Source organism: Topomyia yanbarensis, chromosome 3 (genome assembly GCF_030247195.1).
Source record: "Topomyia yanbarensis strain Yona2022 chromosome 3, ASM3024719v1, whole genome shotgun sequence".
NCBI lineage: Eukaryota > Metazoa > Arthropoda > Insecta > Diptera > Culicidae > Topomyia > Topomyia yanbarensis.
Genome location: NC_080672.1, coordinates 237139036 through 237160801, shown reverse-complemented (window position 1 = coordinate 237160801; position 21766 = coordinate 237139036). Strand labels below are relative to the sequence as shown.

Here is a 21766-nt window from a genome sequence, read left to right as displayed (position 1 = left end):
GATTCCCCGCGGGTCCGAAGAATACCATCCGCCAATCCGGTACTCGACGATTTACTAGACTGAGGCGCTAATTTGTTTAGCTGATCTCGCGTTTGCCCGAAAGTTGCAAGTTTTGCTCCTCTTTCCGTGTGGCCATATACGCCTTCTCTCCCCTGTCCTTGATACAGTGTAGCAGCAGACACCGATGTTGGAAATCAGCCCCCCTCTGAGTATCTTGACCAAGCATAAGTCTCCGTTAAAAAATTGTATTCTGTATTCCTAGTTTTAAGATAGCTCTAATTTTTACTCTTTATTGAAACTTTTGTCCTCCATCTTGTAAAAAGAATTGTATCCCTAGTGTCAAGATATCTGTGAAATTTCTTATAAATATTTGTTCCGCCCCTCTTCTGTACCAAACTATATTGTTTATTTTAAGATAAGCTTAGTATGCACCTCTTGCGAAATGAGGTCGCGAAATATTTTTCCTTCTTCCGTGCGGAATTTTGACATTTGATCGCGAAAAATAGTCTGTGCGTTTGCCGTCAGATGTCGCTTTTGACAGCTGAAAAGTACTATCAGCTGTTTTTGTTTATTTGTTGAAAGCCTGCTACAAGAAATGCTCGTTCAATTGCCCGGCCAACCTGTGCACGATCCGGGATGGTCGGGTCGACAAGGAAAGCGAATGGGCACACAACCATGCGCCTGGGGTAAGCCATTTTTTTGTAATTTGTAATTTTATTGAGCACGATAACCTGTTAGTACAGACTGAATGAGGTCAAGGAAGTTTTTTTTAATTTTCATGCTAAAAAAATTGGATTGATTTTTTTCGCGCAGGACGACTACGAAAAGAATGCCATCAACCAAGGTTACATGTAGGATGCAAAAACAAACAAGTAGATTGCTTACAAACCTATTTCGGCTGAGCGGGGTCAGCGGTTGGTCGTGCACAATGGCTACCGGTACTCGTCGGTCGGTTGATCAGCGACGGGCGAATCGCATGGAAGTGCACCAAGTGTAAGGTGTTTTGCCATCACCGGCCGTTTCGGGACAATTAAGGATCGTGGTACGGAGCATAAGCACGAACTGGATGAGAGTGATTCGTTCCTAGGCTATCAGCAGGAGATGATACAGACGATTTGTCGCAATCGGTTAAACTCGATGTTAGTAAGGAACAACTTGCTGAGGATGATGATGGAAACGGCGCCAAAGAATGAGGGCAACGTTTGCGACGTTGGAGATGAGACTTTTGAAGCTGCCGAGGGAATGTTTATCATTCCTTTAGCTGTGGTTGGGCAGAGTTAGGTAAAGTAAAACCTGCGAGCTGTAAGGTATTTTGGCGTGATAGTCATTTACATGGTAAGACGTGGAAAACTCGAAACATTGTCTTGTATGTTTTGCCTTTTTCATATAGAAAGGTTATGCAATCACTCTGAAAACCGTCAACCTAATCCCAGCCTAATTTTTTTTTACTGTCGTAAGGTTTCTTGATTTTAACAGTGGCATAGCTGAGGGGAGAGGGGTTACCCCCCTCTACCGTTTACTCTCTCCCTCAACCCCGTCATCTTTAAACCACCACTATATCACAAAGCATACCAAATTATGCTGGGGAGTCGTTCCTTCGTGGAATTTTCGCCCTCCTTCCACGCCCACCCCCGCATGCAAAATGAGTAACCAAGCAAATAACATTGAACTAATACTGATTAGGCTAATTAAGTATATTTTTTGTTTCAAGTGTTTTACCGTCGACACGTAGCTCATCAAGTTCGTGGCTGGCAAGCTATTGTGTATAAGTGCAAAGTGTACTAAGAATGTAATGGACATTTCCACATAACAATGTGGACAAACATTGTTGAACATAACCAGCCACCGAGCCATAGTATAGAGAAATGAGAAAGGCACAATTGCACCGCTAGGTGGATTAAAACAGGTTTTTTTTTTATCACCAGTCAATGTAAATATATTAAATACGTTTAAGCATTTGCGATTTTTATTTAATATCACAATCATATTTGCGGGTGAATTGCTTTTCTAACCTTCCGGCCATCACATCATATGACAGGTGTACATAATCATGTCGTCTCTTAAGAACCGTGGCACCTAACTAAGGCGCCAGGCTAACACTAGTCCTGCTGGTTCGATTTCAGTATGTCAAACAGAACTTAACTTGTACGCTAGAAGTCGTTTAATGTGCTTTCAATTTTGGGCTAGCGCCCGCCTGGTGTCTTAGTCATGAATGGTTGCCATGGTTCTAAACACTAGATCGATACGCAAACCAATTTTTTATTTTTACCATTTTTGTTAACCATTTTTTGTTAACGACCTATAGAAAAGTATGCTATCGATGCATAAATAAAATTCTGCGTGTATAGCTCCATGCAGCGTGCTAGCTATCACCGTGCTAGCGAGTGCTCTCACTAATCGGTGCTCGTGCTACTTGCTAGCTCTAGCTCATCTAAAACCAGCACAAGCTCTAGCTAAATTAATTTAGCTGTGACACATTAAGAGCCAGTGCACAGGAATAGGACACAGAGCAGCACCGTTCTTGTGCATACCTGGTTATAATACATTAATTCGTTAGTCCTTTTAAAATGAGTGTATTTCTAGCTAAGAACTTTTCAATCAGTTGGCGCTTTTGAAATCAGACACTTTTATAATCAATTAAGTTCTTTTGTAATCAGTTAGGCCCTTTAATAATCAGTTTTGTCATAAAAATCCGGAAATCGTTATCAAAATTCTTCATAATTAAATGTTGCGTTATGTACGTGTTCGGGTAGATATTTGTTAATGGAAAACATGAAAATTCAATATGTTACATTTTGCAGTTAGGTTCATTTCAAATGTTTGGCAAGAACTTGGTACAGCTAAATCAAATTACTATATTTAAATTCTGAATCGAAACAAGTATGACCCAAAAAAGCCCACTATTGCGATCCGATCTTTTCAATTTCGTCCGATTTCTCAACGTCTAGTAGCGGAATCTTTTCTGGAAGTGTTTTTCTATTGAGCTGCAAATCATCTTGCTTCGATCACTGTCCACTAGGTTGATGGTGATTCCTTTCCGTTACAGAAGCGGGAAAAATACAATTTATAAAACACAAGAATGTGTCACACCTACCGGTGCGTCTAATTCGATGCAGATACGTATCGCAACCGGCTCATCCCTTCGGCAGGTTGAAATTAACAATAGTCACCTGTTCGACGTCGATACCTAAGGCGAAAGAATCTCTCCGTAACCTGGTGCTGTAGTCAGAATCAAGTGGTGGAACTTACCCGTGGACAAAACGTTCGTTATAATCAGTAGCTTCTCTAGTCCGGCACGAAATCGATCCAGAACGGCCAACCGTTGCTCCACCGTTACATCACCGGACAGCACCGTTACCGACTGACAATCCTGCGACATCTTGCCAGACCAACCGGCTGTTTTGCGTGCCTGTTTCGATCGATTGACGATGCCGAAAATAAGTTTACTTGGAGCTTATAACTGTTCTATACATCATATGACAGAAAATGATCGCTTGTCTGACGGTAATCACACCGTAGATGTTGACGGCACTTGACGTAGTACTGTTTGAGTCCGATTCGAGTGATTCTTGTTTCCGCGCCAGCCGAATGACGATCAGATAGGTTACGATGTACTCGGCGAACTCCATCACCTCCCACTCGTACGTGGCCGAGAAGAACATCATCAGGCAGGACGACGACAGCTGCTTCTGTATCCGGATGCACTGATCCTGGTTGCCCTGGGTAACGATCATAACGCCCGCTTCGTCCAGTACAAAACGGCAATCTCTTAAGGTCGAACGCCTGAAACTTTATTCCCCAGTCTATCAGCTTACCGGGTGTTTCGATAATGATATGATTAGTCTGCTTCACCTCTTTGACGATATTCTCACCGCGAACGGTGTAACGAAGTTTGATTTCCTGACAATCCTTTGTCATTTGGCAGCTACTTTCTCCTTCTGAGTTGCCAGTTCATGCGTGGCGGAAAGGCAAATTACCTGCGGATAGTTTTTTAACAGATCGAATCGACTGAGCATTGCCAGCACTAAAGCAGCTATTTTTCCTGTTCCCGATTGACTTGGCGATCATGTTCTGTGGCAGATCGGCCAATAGAGTAGGTAAAGCCGTATCGTGAATCTAGGAAGGGGCGTTGGAACCCATAGCATAGACTCCCTGAAGCAGTTCCTGCTTTTGTGCAAAGCTTCGAAAGTGTTAACCGAGTATAGCGGGGAAGAAGCATTCTTTCGCTTCACCTCCAGATCCAGCTTTGATTCTACCAGACCTTTGCGAATAACTTTCAGTAGTGAAATTGCATCCGCCAGGCTAAAAGATTAATCATAGGTAATTCTAATATTAGCTAAATATTTCAGAAGAAAATTTAAAATAGGACGAAAGTAACATTGAGATTCTCTTTGGGTTCTTTTTTAATTAGTCGGTCGTTTCAATATTTAGTATTCAACTCTTTGCCTAATATTCTAGTAAAAACCATTTGCTTTCGATATGTACTGGAAAATTAGTGTAAAGTGTTATAGTGACGTCGTAATAATCGAAAGAGAAAGTAAATAGAGAATAAAATCAATGTTATTTATGTCCTAATCAGAATTTCTCCAGATTTCGACTTACTTAGCTGTTTCTCCATTTTCGCTTGCTAAAGTCAGAATTTTCGCAGCTATCGAACTCAAAACTGCAGGTGCAGCCGATTCTCGCTGGCTCGATTGCCGATAAACTAGACATTTATACATTCTCTGGACTGTCAGCCGCCTATTTGCATTGAAAAGAAAAATTTAAGTCCCATGGAACAATGATCGCTGCAAAAATAAGTTAGGTGATTGACAAAAAAAACACTTACCGTGTACAGAAATTTACTGACCATCCGCTTTTTTGACCCAGTTATCGGCAGCGCTTGCCATTGTTTCGACCGGGTATCAAAATTCAATAGCTACAATGTATGGGAAAACGTCCTGAATCGACATCAGTACCCCTCCGGGGGTTCATTCCTTGCAATTTGCTGAAATTTTTCTCAGAGCGACCTTGCGGAAAAAACAATGCCTTCTTTTGTTTGTTTTCCAAACGAGTCACAGCGATTGGACACGTTCGTGTAGAGGATACGACGTTTCCATCAGAGTGTATGTAAGCACTCAGGTTTCCATAATGTTTGTTCTGTAAATTGACAAGGACATCTAGATATGCAAAAGAATGTTTGCAGGAGGGAAGTTACTACCCAGTTAAACTCATTCCGGAACCGGTTCGGATTTCTGAATGGAGTCAGTATGGATTCCAAATCATATGCAACAACCGATTCCGACTCAATCGGTTTCAGAATCGGTTGTTGCATTTGATTTGGAATCCATACTGACTCGATTCAGGATTCCGAATCAAATTCCGAATGGTTTGACCGGGTAATAAACACTTACCGAAAGAGAAAGTCCTTTACCAGCATCTTGATGTTGTTTACTGTTGCCCCATTATTACTGCGTTCTCTGACCATGGTGACCTTGGTATTCTGTTGCTGGTGTTCGATGATGTGTGTCCGCTATGGTTGCTGCTCGATCTGAAAAATCATTAAAAAAAATGTTCCCGTGAATGAGTGAACGCGAACTTTTTTAAAAAGAATAAAGTATTATTTACATTACAAATTACAATGCACTGAACACGGTACTGACTTCTTCAGCTGTATAATCACACGCTGTATCGACTGAATACGGGTTTGTTTGGGAGTTCTGTAAATAATCATTACATATTGAAAAATGATTTCGAATCAGAAATTAAACAATTCAAATAATATTTTAAAACTCACCCGAATATTACACCACAAAAGCAAATTCTATAAAAACAAGTTTTGACAGCTTGCGATGAAAAAATACAAAAAATGTACAAGACTTGTTTTTTTTGTATTCTTTTATCGCAATCTGTCAAAATTTCGCGAGCCTCCGAGCGGAATAATATCACTGTCCATTATTTCGCAAGGAAAAAGTTTGCCTTGGTGACAGCGCATAGAAAGCAGCGCTATCTCGCGGAAGTATTATGAAACTTATCGTTTGTCGAACCGTGTCTCGACTAACTGAAAATTTCGTTATCGTTTTCGCGAGAGCTGCGTACCGCTTACGAAATGGAAACGAAAAATTTTTTCGCGAGCATTTCGCGACGTTTTTTATGTATAGGTTTTGTATAGGAAATTTCATTTCGCAAGAGGTGCATACTTAGCTATAACTGTAAAAAAAACTATTACTCCCCCTCACGCAGAAAAAAAATTAGTAAAAATAAACAAATTTTGGTTTTAAATAACAATTTTCCCGTTTGATATAGTGACAAACAAAATTCAGGTTTGATTCAATCAATACTGTTGGTTGAAATTACCAACAAATTCATTTGTTGGCTTTTCAGTAGTTTCAACAAATATTTCGTTTGAAACAACAAAATCATGGTAAGTTTAACCGAACAAACAAGTTCGAAGAAACAAAAACAAATCTTTTGTATTAACCAAAAGAGAGAACAACTCAAACTTAGTTGAAATTATACAAAGATTCTGTTGGTTTTAACAAAGGGATCAGTTAGATGTAACAAATTTTATTTTGATTCAACAATGTTTCTATTTAAAATGTAAACAGAAGTATTTGTTGAACTAAACCAAATACAAGCTTTCGAAAAACGCCCATTTCAGTTTGAAACAGTCGTTCGCCACGTTTTAAATTCAACTAAACGTTTTGTTGATTCAAAAAGGCCTGATTTTTCTGCTTGCTCTTGTATATCAAACTGCATTCATTGTTTTAAAATTGTTCATAAAAAATATTTTGCCCCCTCTTTTGTATATAGAATCTTATTTCTAATCTCAAGATAGCTGTAATTTTTTCCTCCTTTATAAAAAAATATTTCAACATTGTAACCTCCTAGTTTTAAGTTATCCAAAATGTGAAAACAATAGAATTTGGCACCGCCAAGCTAACGCATTTGTGCCTATCAAATGAACGTAATAAATAAAAAAAATTAACGCATACTTACCTCCAGGGCCGCCGAGAGGGGGGGCGGGACCGGGGTGTTTCCCCCCGGGCCCGGAGTTTTGAAGGGGGCCCGGATTTTTAACAGAAACTAAAATTTTGACAAATACTTTTTCGACAAAAATTTATTTGAGAATGCAATTGAAAATTCAATATCTTGTGCATGAGGTAACTAGAATAGCGAAAATTCTAAACTACTGCATATTTGATATCAACTATATTTAAACCAACCTAATTCTCGCATCGAAACAAGATCAGAATCGAGCGGGCATAGCGGAATTTGTACATTGAATGTCATGTACGCAGCTCACCTGGGTTCGAATCCCAACACAGGAATAGAGATTTTTTTATAGGAAAATTCCTAATCTGAATGAAGAAGCGAATGACCTTAAGATTAAAATGTCTATAATCGAAACAAAAATATGATCAGACTTGTAGGGGTTAAACAATTAAATGGTTTGATTAGAAGTCATGAGATTGTCTTCAAATTTCGCCAATATGAAATCGATTTTTAGCATTGAAAATGCTTTACTACACTATATGGGGCTGAGACTAGGTGTAAAATAAAAATCCAAAATTCGATCCGCGTCGCGAAAATGTGGCATAATTTTAAACGACTGCAGCGTTGTTAATTGTTGATGGAATTGCATCATTTACATACCAATCGATTCAGAAAAGTCCAACTTGAAAATTGATTGCAACTTTAAATTGGTATTTCAACTGTACACTATTGAAAAATCCGTATTATTGTAAATGCTTTGGAAAAATGTAAGAAGACATACTAAGTTTTCACTCACGTTTTATTAATTGTTTATAGATTTTCATGATTTGAACACTAATCGATTTAGAAAATTGCCAGTAAAAAATTGTTATCAAATTTATCTGTGTGTTTTATTAGCACACTATTGAAAAATCCGTAAGTCCGCAGGGAAAATATATACAATTTTCACAAACTTGCGCAACTCTTTCCCTAACACAGACCTCATCTCGACACTCATAAACGTCTTACACATTTCATCGCATGACATAAAAGGAATGTTTCTGACCGAATTAATTCACTGCCATACCTACTCTGCTGATGGAACGAGGTAGGTTATTGCTACTGCTGCTGGTAGGGTCTCATATACATCTTTCATTTGATACGAGCCATGGAAGGGGAGCGTTTCTGTGTGCTGGAAGGATTTTGCTCGCATTTCTAAGCGACGATGGTGGAACAAATTGCGAATTGGTGGTTTATGCAGTGCGTTTAGTCGTACAGGCAAGTCTCAAATCGTTTCATAGGATTCTCGTCCTGTATCACAAGACAGTTATTGGCAAATTGTCCTTATTAGGACGAATATATAATGGAAAAAGAATTGATGAAGAAAATTCCGTTTTTTAATTTGTATTAAGTTTGTGCATGTCGATTCTGTATCTTTACCAGTAAATTATAATATAAGCAAATATTCTTCAAATTAATAATGTACAAACTAGAAGTCTTGCCACTAAGCGAAAGCCACCCCAAAAAGAATGATGAAAATATTTTTATTTGTCGTACAAAAGGATGGTCTTCTATCTGCACCAAAAAGTTGATAAAAGAGATCACCTTGTTTCAGTGCTTATTTGACATGATCTGCGAAAGGAAAATGTTCGTGTGTGTACGTAGCAGAAGCAAATCGCCGGCAAGGTTCGAATCGTTTCAAAGGATTCTCGTTCCGTATCACAAAACATAGTTATCAGCAAACAGTCCTTATTAGGACGAATACATAATGGAAAAAGAATTCAATTAGAAAATTCCTTTCAATATTTTGTATTAATTGTGCGCTTGTTAATTCTGTACCATTCCCTAGTAACAAATTAGGTTTTAAGGTTGTTTTATAGCCACTCATAAAACTTAGATTGCACTTGTAGCGTGCTATAAAACTTCAATTGTTACTTGGGTTACCAGTGAATCATAACATAAACAAATATTCATACATTATGCAAAAATCCCTTTTATTAGCTTGTCTTAAATCTGTGCTTGTTGATAATCAATTCTATATCTTTATCAGTGAACAATAACAAGAAAAGTAACAACAAGTAACAAGTGGTCGTGTCTTGTAGACAACCCTCTAATTTTTTTTTTTATTTATTGAATTTCCAATCTTCGAAAGCGTTGGATTAGTATCGAAAGTAATTATTGAAAAAAAAACCCTGCTTAGGGTTGCCACACCGGTTTTTGGAGACGAATTTCGTGTCTTCGTTCAGGTAAATCCGAATTCGCCCGGAAGAATCCATTGGATTATTTTGCAATTTTACGTTGCCCTTATCTTTACCAGGAATCGTCCAGCACACAGTCCTCATAAACATCATCCTCGGGTTGCAGGCCCTAATTGTTAAGGAGGGCCCCTCTTGGTAATGACAAAAATTATTATAAAAGTGCCATTTGGGTTTACTTTACCCCATTGAACCTTCGGTTCAATGGATCATTGTTCCTCACAAAGATTTTCGAAAGAAACTGAAGTGTGATTTCACAACCCGTGTTTGTTTATTGAGGAGCAGAGCAAAGCTCGCTCGGGTTATCCTTCACAGCGAGAGTGGCTGGTGCTTTTAGATTCTTTGTAGGAAGGAAGGAGAGCGAAGTACTACACCCAAGTACATAAATCGACAAAACTGTTAACAAATGCAAAAACATACAACTAAATGTGAACGGCACAGAAAGGTGGAGTGCTTTAGCAAAACATTACACTCTACGGTGAATGTGAAGAAAATAAGATATTTTTCCTCCTAGTGCTACGAGCTGCATAAGAAATAAAACAGTGCATATTTATTTGTTTTTAAGCGTTTTATACAATAAAAATCAATGGAAGCGCTCCAAACTTCTGTCGAGTGATCACTTTAATTCGAAATTGTAATTGATACCCATGTGTCTCTTGAAGTCTATCCCCTGCTCAGTAAAACTCTACTGGTGAAAGTACCACTAGAGGCGGTAACCCTACCTCTATTTGAGAGCTCAATTGGTCAAATGAATCATCAAAAACTCTTGATATACCTAAATAATTCGAAATAATCCAAAAAATTAAATTTACAATTTAATATATTTTGTTTGCCGTTCATTGTTACAAAATCCATAAAAAATCATATTCAGATACGAGATGATACCGAAACATTTTTGTCTAAGGGTCGTACTCAAATGATGTAACTTTTTTCGGAGATTTTCTTGCAAAGCGGCCAGGAATGGAAAAAAGATAAATACGTTTTACAATTCTTTCAAATACGGCCTTTTATCAACATTTTCATTATAACAGCAAATTGCGTACACAACAAGCCCCTTTTATGAGGAATATAGTGTTAATAGTTTTGTTTTGAATTTTATATGTCATGGAGCATGAAGAGATGATCTCTCAGTTCACAATCCTGCAGCTGCCAATGATTCTAAGAAGCATACGTTCAACTAAATTACTAAATTGTGTTTGATTGATTTCGAAGAGAAAATTTAACTCTGCTACCAAACTAAATCAACTAGTTAGCAAGATTAGCTAACTAATGTAGCAAGTTAAATCCGCATACAAAATCTTTTCGTTTTGGAGCAGTGAGCGTGAGATTTTGAACGTCGCTTCCTGAACTTAACGATTTTATTTTTATTTTTGAACTATTTACTAGAAATCAGTTACAACATTCTTGTAAAATATTTTAAGGTGTGCTAACACACCAACACAAAGAATAATTCATGTTTTTATAGGATTATGAATGTTTTCGAAACCAGCATAGCGTAAAATCCAACCCCAACCCTTATATGAAATTTGATCCATGTTTCTCGTTTTTTTTTAATTTTTACATGGATTTTTTTTTATTTTGTTAAAATTTCATTTATCTATTTTTTCAAGTTGTGGATTGTATTTGTATTTCTACAATTTTAAGATTCTGCCTTTTTTATGTATTTCCATTCTTTTATTTTATCCATCTTTTTACGTTCCTTACTTTCGCTTTTTTCTATTGCTATCACTATCACTTACTTCAATTTATAGTTTTTTCTCTGTTATTTCATTTTATTCACAATTTTTCGAGAAAATTCTGCTCTCTTTATTTAATTTTTCTAATTGTTTCATATTTTAATACTCTGCTTTTGTATTTGTTTCTTTTTTCATTCCATCCAATTTTTAGAATTTGTCTATTTACTACATTTATTCTTATCATAGCCTTTTTCTATTTCCGTTTTTGTCATATTTTTTTTTCATTTCCATAAGCAATTTTACTTATTCAAATTCATTCCAATTTGTCTTATTGTTTAATTTTTACCTTTCTCCTATTTTCTTCCTTATGTTTTTAACTTTTCGTTTTTCGTAGTTTTATTTTTCCCACTGATCGTTAAATATAATTTTATTTATTTCTTATACCCTTTTCTTAAGATTTTATTCGTTATTGTTATTTCTTCATTGTTTCCATTTAACCTATTTTGAAAGTACTTTTTCTGTTGACCATTTTCTTGTACGTTTATATTGATTTTTTTTATTTTCCTAAAAAAACATTTGATCTTTTTTAACACTATGCGCACTTTTCCTTGATTTTACATTTAGTTCGTTATTTTAATTTATTTCAAATTTCATTTCTAGCGTTTTTCTATTCTTTAAATAATTTAATCCATTTTATTCATTTTCTTAGTGTTAATTTCTCCATTTTTGTGTTTCTATAGTATACCAAGTTGGCTTTTTCCTACTATCTTTGTTTTTCATTTTGTCTGTTTGCTCCGTTTTTGTTCATTATCCAATTTTCTTTACTTTTTGTCTTTTCATCATTCCACTTTTCCAGTTTTTCAAAATTTTCCGGTTCGTCCATTTATTTTAATTTCTCTATGGTTATTTTATTTTTGTCTTTTATATACACTCCTGTAATTTTATGCATTCTTAATGTTCTATTTACTTTTTCTATTGCTTTAAATATGTCTTGTTTTAAATGTTAAATAAATTTTATTATTCTTGATTTATCGAGTTTTTCAGTTTTATGCATTTTTTATATTAATGTTTGTATTCTTTTTAGTAGTTTTTCTTTCATTTTTATTTATTCTTAAAATTTTTCCTACTTTCTTATCGATTTTTCATTATTTTCAACATTTGTTCAATAATGTTCGAATATATTTTTTCTAGTTACCTGTTTTCTTTTATCAATTTTTTATAGATTTTCTTTTGGTTTTTCTAGATTAAATTTTTTTTGACAATTGACATTAATTTGTTTATTTGTTTGATTTTGTTGTTTGTAGCTCTTTTTTACATTCTTTTAATATTTAATTTTCCTGTTGTTTTTCTTTTATCTATTGCCGTTGATCGCCGTTTAGATATTTTTAATTTTTGTAATAACTACATTTTTAATCTTTCCATTTCCGTACTTTTATAAATACTATTGACAAAAATGACGCTTTTCAAAGTCACCAAAACTGTCGAAAATGTATTTAAAAAAAACTCCCACAGTAATGAATTTCAAACATTAACTTTTTTTGTACTCAGGCAATACACAGTGGTGAAGGCCCGTACGTTGGACCCCCCGGGCCCGTATTTTCTCTCTGCGGCCCTGCTTACCTCACAGAGAACAGACGTCCATCTTCAGCATTCAACTTGTGTAAAATCTCTAACGATTTCCAAGGTAGTTAGGATATCCAAACCAGGTGCGCTACTGTCGTCATGTTTTTTTGTGGCTGAGTTCAACAGAATTGACGGCGATTATGTTGAAATTATATGAACAAGGCAATTTCCATTACAGTATTATACATACAGCGTATCGCTATATACTCACTCAATCATATGTAGTGAGTAGGGCAGACGAACAATCGCTAGTGCAACAGAGCGCTCAGTAGTCAGGACAGTGAGAAGAAACCAATATTGTTATCATCAACTATTCTGAGTTAATACAAAGTGTTTTAACAGTGATCTAGTGTCTATTGCGTGAACATAATATCACACGGTTGCGGGAGAGTATTTAGAGTGAGTTTTCACTAGAATACGTTTCTCTTCGCTTCGTTCCTCATCTTCACTTTGGTGTTCTGGTAAGTTGGTCGTAGAGGTCTGAGAGGGAATTCTTCTAGACTGTTCGACATTCTCCTACCATTCTACTCTCAACAGGTTATGGGCCCAGAATTGCATTATGGAGAATAAAACTCGTCGTTCGTTGGCACCGTTGTTCAGTGGTGAAGAGAAGTCGTTTCCCTTCTGGAAGGTTTGGATGGAGCAACATCTTAAACAGGATGGTTTATTGCACACGTTGAAAAGAACGATTACGGAGGAAGATTTTGCGGAACCGGTGGCTGGCGCCACGGCAGCAGATGAGAATGCTCATAAGAAGAAGCTTGATTTGCGCATCAAGCAGGAAAATGCGGCCTTAAACGAGTGGTGGATGGCGCTGAATGACGACTCAATGAGTCACGTGCTTCAATGCAGATCAGTGAAGCAGGCCATGGAAAAGCTGCAGGAAGTTTACCAACCGCGGGGGGCGATTGCCATGATCGGGTTACGTTCAAAATTGTATTTATTGAGCAACCAACGATTCCAGACTTTAAGAGATCTGTTTGCTGCTCATCACGATATTGTGCGTCAGCTTGAGAGCATGGGAGAGGCAGTGGATCACATGGAGCAAATCCGTACACTCCTTGTTGCCATCCCTGAGCAGTTCAAGCATTTGCTGGGCGCGTTGTCGGTGATACGTAAGCAGGATCTAGAGACAATATCACTGGAACAAATTAAACGTATTTTTTTGGATGCTGATGAGGCTATACCAAAAGAAACCGGGTTGTCGTCCCAGACAGCTTTTATTGGACAGAAGGTCTGGCAGAACCAGAATACGAAGCGCAATGTTCCTGATCAGAAAACGCAGATTACTTGCTTCGAATGTGGCAAAGCTGGCCACAAGCGTCGAAATTGTTTCCAGTTCAAGAAGAAATTTCGCAAGGAGAAGAAATCAATCAACAATCTTGCCGGTGCCATTTCAAATGTGGCATTGATGGCTCAAGTTGGTGCTGGAGCAAATGATAGGGTAACAGAGGTAGATCGCATGAACGGTTTTAAAGTGAGGATTCCTCTAGAACGCATAAATATGGTTCGCGTGAAGCAAATTGAGGAGGATAAGCTTAGGGACAAAAGGGTTCAGGATACGTCATTTAATGAGTTACCTGTAACATTGCCTTTTTATATTGATTCCGGCGCGAGTGCGCATATGCTTCGTGAAATGAGATATTTTAACCATTTGTGGGAAATGACAGGAAATGAGCAGTCGATTTCAATGGCTAATGGTGATACAGTGAGATGTAATCAAATGGGTAATGCAGTTGTACGTAGCGACATTGGTAATAAAAGATTCCGATTGAACCTTTACAAAGCATATTTTATTCCTGAGTTGCACTGTAACCTTATTTCTGTTTCTAAAATTGAGGATGCAGGTAAGAAAGTTATATTCTATAACGGGAAAGTTCAAATTTTGGATGAAAACGATCAGGTGATTGCAAAAGGCAGAAAATTAAATGGACTTTACGTGCTCGATGAAAAAATGGATGAATGTTTGAGGCAAACGAATGATTGTGCGAATTTGGGTAAAGTTGCAAGGAATATGCATGTTTGGCATCAACGGTTTGCTCACTTGGGAGAAACAAATTTGAAAAAGCTAGTGCAGAATAATATGGTGAAAAGGCTCGATATTAAACTTAAAAGTGAGGTGCTTGATCCTATTGTATGCGAAAGTTGCATAATAGGTAAGCAATCACGAGAAGCGTTTAATAAAGACGGGAAGGGTCGTTCAAAGAGGCCATTAGAATTGATCCATAGCGATGTTTGTGGGCAAATGACAGAAAAGACATATGATGGGTTTAGTTATTATGTCTCTTTTATTGATGATTTCACTCATATCGTGATAATTTACTTAATCAGAAATAAGAGTGATGTGTTTCAGAAGTTTGTGGAGTATGAAGCAATGGTTACTGCTCAATTTAATTCGAGAATTTCCATGTTAAGATCGGACAATGGTGGCGAGTACTTTGGTAAAGATTTCATGGCCTTTTGCAGTGGCAAAGGGATCCAAATGATACCTACCGCACCATATACTCCTCAACAAAACGGAGTGAGCGAGCGTATGAATCGCACTCTGATGGAAAAAGCTATAACTATACTACATGAAAGTAGTATGCCGTATGCCTTGTGGGGAGAGGCGGTTTATGTCTCTGCTTATTTGACAAACCGAAGCCCCACAAACGCATTACTAAAATGCAAAACGCCTTATGAAATGTGGTTTAAATGCAAGCCAGATGTTAGTAAATTGAGAGTGTTCGGTTGTATTGCCTATGCGCATGTAAACAAGGTGCATCGTAGCAAGCTGGATGAAAAGAGCAAGATTTTGGCTATGGTCGGCTACAGTCCAAATGGTTTTCGTTTGTGGGATGATAATAGGGATAAAATTATCATTGATACTTTACTTCCGAGCCATTATTTCATCCTCACAGATAGCCTCAGCACAATTAAGGCACTACGCTCATTAAAGCTTGATAATCACGCTCCGTTCTTTTTGAAGAAGATACGAGAATACTTAACTAAATTAACAAATAAATCTTATCAAATTACCTTAGTGTGGATTCCCGCTCATTGCTCCATAAGCTAAGTATGCACCTCTTGCGAAGTGAAATTTCATATACAAAACCTATGCATAAAAAACGTCGCGAAATGCTCGCGAAAAAAAATTTCGTTTCCATTTCGTAAGCGGTACGCAGCTCTCGCGAAAACGATAACGAAAAATGCAGTTAGCCGAGACACGGTTCGACAAACGATAAGTTTCATAATACTTCCGCGAGATAGCGCTGCTTTCTATGCGCTGTCACCAAGGCAAACTTTTTCCTTGCGAAATAATGGTCAATGGTATTATTTCGCACGGAGGCTCGCGAAATTTTGACAGGTTGCAATGAAAAATTAATATAAAAAACACAAGATTAGTAATTTTTTGTATTTTTTTCATCGCGACCTGTCAAAATTTTGTAGTTTTGAGAATCAATATTTTGAATTTGAATGGTAAGTTTTAAAATATTATTGGAATTGTGATTGTTTCTAGTAATTATTATTATTTACAGGCACACCCGAACAAAGCAGCCACAAGAGCAGCATTTTTCGTCAGCAGCAGAAGCAGCAGCCATCTATCTACTTGATAAGTTTTCATCAACAACAACCAGATGCTACAAATCAGCTCAACTTGACTCAACATCCTGGATCTGGAAATCAGCCAACCAACATTAAATCGATACAACCGTAGCAGTACCAACAACTCCAAATCCAGCAGCTGCCAACAATCTCTCAAAAAAGAACCACAGCAATTACAGCTCAGAACCAACAAAGCAACAAGAGCTTTTTTTACGAATAATGGACCCAACGGATACACTTTATCGGCACATTCTGTCGTAAAACTTGCCTGCCACTATTCTTACCAGCGGTTACCTTCCTGATGTAGAGAAATCAAAGTCAAACACAAACGTCATATTACTGCCTTGGCTCCTACCAGTTGCTTGCATGAAAATATCGCTGCCTCCACAGTGCTCGTGATTCCATCCCAGCAGCAGCTAGCAACCACAATTCCAGTGCTTATCGCCAGCAACATCAGAAAATTAAGATTTCCCCTAGACCATGACCATCATCCGACAGATCGGTAGCAACAACGTTCAACTGACGGTAGAACCTGGCCAGCAACCGCAACTAGTGCAATCGATCCAAGCCAATCAGGGCTAAATGTAGAAGACCATTGGTCAACCGCAAAAAAAAGATACATCAACAGCACCTTCAAACACAGTAGCAGCAGCATACTGTACTGTACCACGCCGCGTGCAGGAGGACTTTTTTTATTCAGTTGGTGCAGCAAGGTGAGTCATTTTTACTACCTTTTTTAGTTTCGAAGGATCAGTACCGTGTTCAGTACATTGTAATGTAATACCCTATTCTTCTTTCAAAAGCTCGCGTTCACTCATTCACGGATATTTTTCATCATAATTTTTTTCAGATCGAACAGCAACCATAGCGGATACACATCACCGAACACCAGCAACATAATGCCATGGTAACCACCCAGCAGCAGAACACGGTGATAATGGGCCAACAGTAAATACAACATCAAGATCCTCGGAAAGGACTTTCTCTTTCGGTATGTGTTTAACAGTAGCTTCTCTCCTCCAAGCATTCCTTTGCATATTTAGATGTCCTTGTCAATTTACAGAACAAACATAATGGAAGCATACTCTACACGCGCGACATATTCAATCGGGCCAACCGTGTGACTCGTTTGGAAAAAAGCGCTCATCATCGGTTTCATGGCAGCGAAGTGAGCAGACAAAAGAAGGCGTTTTTTCCGCAAGGTCGCTCTGGGCAAAAGTTCAGCCAACTGCAAGGAATAAACCACCGGAGTGACAGTATCCGTGCTGTTTGGGACCTTTTTCCATATATTGTAGCTTTTGAATTTTAATACCCGGTCGAAACGATGGCAAGTGCTGCCGATAACTGGGTCAAAAAGGCGGAGGGAGGATCAGGAAATTTCTGCACTCGGTAAGTGTTTTTTTTTGTCATAACCAACTAACCTATTTTTGGAGCGATAATTTTTCCATAGGTTTTGAATTTTTCTTTTCAATACAAATAGGTTATCGATCTGAGTATCCCTAAGGATAAGGAACCAGAGCCGGCGACTGACAGCCCAAAGAAAGAGAATGCGGAAAAACCTTCTAGTTCACCGCCAGTAGAACCAGCGATCAAATTACTCCCGTAGAAACGGCTGCACCTGCAGTTTTGTTTTCGGTAGCTACAGAAATTAAGACTTTAGCAGCTCCTGAAGAAAAAAAAGCTGCTAGCGAAAATGGAGAAACAGCTTCCTCCACGGAAGATGCAGAGGCATTCAAGTAAGTCGAAATCTGGAGAAAATTTTGATTAGGACATAAGTAACATTGAGAGCCTCTGTTTACTTTCTGTTTCGATTATTACGTCTTTATAACACTTTACACTAATTTTCCAGTACATATCGAAAGCCGATAGTTTTTACTAGAATATTAGGCAAAGAGTTGAGTACTAAATATTGAAACGACCGAGTAATTAACAGAAGAGAAACACACCAAAAAGAATCTCATTGTTACTTACATCCTATTCAAATTTTTCTCCAGACATATTTAATATCAGCTTTAAAATTATCCATGATTCATCTTTTAGCCCGGCGGATGCAAGTTTGCTAATTAAACTTATTCGCAAAGGTCTAGTAGAATCAAAGCTGGATCTGGGGGTGAAGGATCCTTCTTCGCCGCTATACTTGGTTAAAACTTTCGAAGCTTTGCACATGAATTCGGAACTGCTTCAGGGAGTCTATGCTATGGGTTTCAACGCTCCTTCCAAGATTCAGAAGACGGCTCAACCTACTCTGTTGGCCGATCCGCCACAGAACATAATCGCCCAGAGTTGGTCGGGAACAAGAAAAACCACTGCCTTCGTGCTGGCAATGCTCAATCGAGTCGATCCGTTGAAAAACTATCCGTAGGTGATTTGCCTTTCTCCACGTATGAACTGGCAATTCAGAAGGGGAAAGTAGCTGCAAAACGGCAAAGTTTTGTGCGGAAATCGAACTTGGTTAAACCGTTCGCGGTGAGAAGATCGTCAAAGGGGCGAAGCTGACTAATCATATCATCATCGGAACAGCCGGGCGTTCGACCTTAAGAAGATTGCAATTTTTGTACCGGACGAGGCGGGCGTTATGATCGCTGTTCTTTTTAGCCACGTACGAGCGGGAGGTGATGGGATTCGCCCAGTACATCGTAACCAATCCGATCATGATTCTTCTGGTGCGGGAGCAAGAATCACTCGATAACACCAAACACCACTACGTCAAATGCCGCAACCAGGACGAGAAATATCAAGCAATTTCAAACATGTACGGTGTGATTACCGTCGGACAAGCGATCATTTTCTGTCATATGATGTATAGGACAGTTGTAAACTCCAAGTAAACTTATTTTCGGCATTGTTAATCGATCGAAACAGGCACGCAAAACGGCCGGTTGGACCAGGATAATCACTCAGTAGCGGTACTGTCCGGTGATCTAACGGCGGAGCAACGGTTAGCCGTTCTGGATCGATCCTGAGCCGGACTAGAGAAGGTATTGATTGCAACGAACGTTTTGTCTAGGGGTAAGTTCCACCACTTGATTCTGGCTGCAGCACCAGGTTACGGAGAGATTCTTCCGCCTTAGGTATCGATGTTGAACAGGTGACCATTGTCATCAACTTCGACCTGCCGATGGATTAGCAGCAGCCGATTGCGAAACGTATCTACATCGAATTAGACGCACCGGTAGATTCGGTAAGTGTGACTCATTCTTGTGATCCTATAGATTGTATTTCTTCCCACTTCTTTAACAGAACGGAATCACCATCAACCTAGAGGGCAGTGATCGAAGCATGATGATTTGCAGATCAATCGAAAAACACTTCCGGAAAAAGATTCAGTTGCTAGACGCGGAGAACTCGGACGAAATTGAAAAGATCGCACCGTAAAGTGTTTTCAACCAGCTACTGGTGAAAGGCATAGGAGCTTTTTTGGGTCATACTTGTTATGATTCTGAATTTATAATTTTATTAATTTTTTTTTTCTTCCTTGACCTGACATATGTAACCAACAGGGTAATAAATTTACAATTAAAATTACAATTTATCTCTACCCAGTTCTATCCAAACATTTGAAAAGGGCCTAACTGCAAAATGTAACAAATTGAAATTTCATGTTTTCCATTAACAAAAATCACCTGAGCACGTACATAACGCAACATTTGATCATGAAGAATTTTGATAGCGATTTTACAACAATTAATAAAAGGGCCTAATTGATTTTTATGACCGAACTGATTATGAAAGGACCTAACTGATTGAAAAGTGCCTAACTAGCAATACACTCGTTTTAAATGGATTATAATGTATTATTGTATTATGACTGATTGTAAAAGGCTTATAACATCTTTTTCATAATTTACATACAGGGTCAATCTGACCATCAAATTAGAATTCAGTTAATTCGTCTAACTTTCGGTGTAATATCAGACTTGAACAGCATTTTTTGTGTGAGGTATTCTACCGCTAGAAGCAAAACTGTCCCATGTGCTATGGGAATCCCTATACACATGGGACAATTATGCTTCTTGTGGCAGTAATACAAGTAGTAGCAATATGCGCAATTCCTTAAACCTCTCTAGTGTTTCATGCAATAAGAATTACCACGAATTACTTATGGCAATAAATTTGAACTACGATTCTCACAATTGTTATACCAAAAATAGGTTTGTATCCGTACTGATTATTGGTAGCATTCCCTGAGACTTCCAGAACATTTAGTAGTAGCCATTGTTATCATAATCGATTTTTAACGTCAGCCAAAGTTTAAAGCCTAGGGTTCGGTTCGACCTGAAACCGATTGAGTCGGAGTCGGTTGTTATATTTGCGTTATATTTCCGGATTCCGAAGCGTGTTTCGAAAGGTAGTTTCCCCGAGACTTGTGAAAGCGGTAAAGGCGGCCAAGGCAATCAGATTTGCTTCTTAATGGTCAAACGCCGATTAAGAGTTACGATTCGGACAATTACAATAGATTTGGTTTGAGCGAATTTCGATCATTTCCCTGGGTCTTCTGGAACCGGTAGAAGCAGCCAATTTAGATAGAAAATGGCCAGCCAATGATTTAAATTTCCGATTGCAGGAATTGTGCTGTCTAAATTGGTCAGACTGAACTTCCCCGAGACATCCGGAACCGTCACAAATAAGCATTATGATTAATCATGCTTGAAATATGATTCACGCTGAGTACGTCACTTCCCGGAGAGCTTCATGAATGGCAAATAGGTTTACAATTGTTACTGATTTCATACACATCCGTGATGAATTAATAAAATACATCATTTAAAACATTCAAATGACAACAGAAATATAAAAAAGAAATAAACAAACAACAGCTGATGTCGTTTTCCAGTTATCAAAAGCGACATCTAACAGCAAACACACAGACTAGTTTTCGCGAGCAAATGTCAAAATTCCGCACGGAAGAAGGAAAAATATTTCGCGACCTCATTTCGCAAGAGGTGCATACTAAGCTATACCGGGTAATGAGAGAGCGGATAATTTAGCCAAAATAGGGGCGCTGGACGGTGACATCTATGAAAGACCTATTGCCTTCAATGAATTTTATAGCGCTTCTCGTCAGAGGACGCTTACTAGTTGGCAAACATCATGGGACAATGGAGATCTGGGACGGTGGTTGCACTCAATTATCCCTAAAGTATCAACGAAGGCATGGATGTAAGTCGAAACTTCATTCGTGTGATGTCTAGACTCATGTCCAACCATTATACGTTGAATACGCATCTCCGCCGTATTGGGATCGCAGAAGATAATCAATGTGCTTGCGGAGAGGGTTACGAAGACATTGAACATGTTGTTTGGTCTTGCACTGAATATCGTGAAGCCAGATCCCAATTAATAGACTCCTTACGAGCCAGAAGAAAACCACCCTATGTACCTGTTCGTGACATCCTCGCTTTACGAGATCTTACATACATGAGCCATATTTATCATTTCCTGAAAACAATAAATATTCAAATATAATTATCCCCACAATGTTTCTAGTTTTTTTTCCCTTGCTACCCACAAACAATTTAGATTGCTTCGCAGTTAGTTAAGTTAGATAAAACGATATAAATAAAGAAAAAAAATAAACAAAGATTACAGAAAAACAATCAATAGGTTTACAATGAAATTCAAGAAAATAGAGTATAATTAAAACATTCAAAATGATGATTATCCTCAGTGTTA

General features: G+C 38.1%; 2 long non-coding RNA genes and 1 pseudogene across 2 annotated transcripts; 1 reads left to right on the top strand and 2 right to left on the bottom strand.

Moving 5' to 3' along the window:
- Positions 1–453: 453 nt before the first annotated feature.
- LOC131689711 (uncharacterized) lies at positions 454–2138 on the top strand. The gene is made up of 3 exons (XR_009305451.1): positions 454–686; positions 814–1281; positions 1459–2138. It is a non-coding gene; the product is annotated as an uncharacterized LOC131689711 (long non-coding RNA).
- A 1121-nt stretch (positions 2139–3259) lies between these two features.
- Positions 3260–4870, bottom strand: LOC131689709 (DEAD-box helicase Dbp80-like; annotated as a pseudogene).
- Positions 4871–4905: 35 nt separating this feature from the next.
- Positions 4906–5927, bottom strand: LOC131689712 (uncharacterized). Its single transcript, XR_009305452.1, has 4 exons — positions 5777–5927; positions 5608–5699; positions 5394–5530; positions 4906–5139 (listed from the first exon to the last, which is right to left on the bottom strand). It is a non-coding gene; the product is annotated as an uncharacterized LOC131689712 (long non-coding RNA).
- Positions 5928–21766: the final 15839 nt, after the last annotated feature.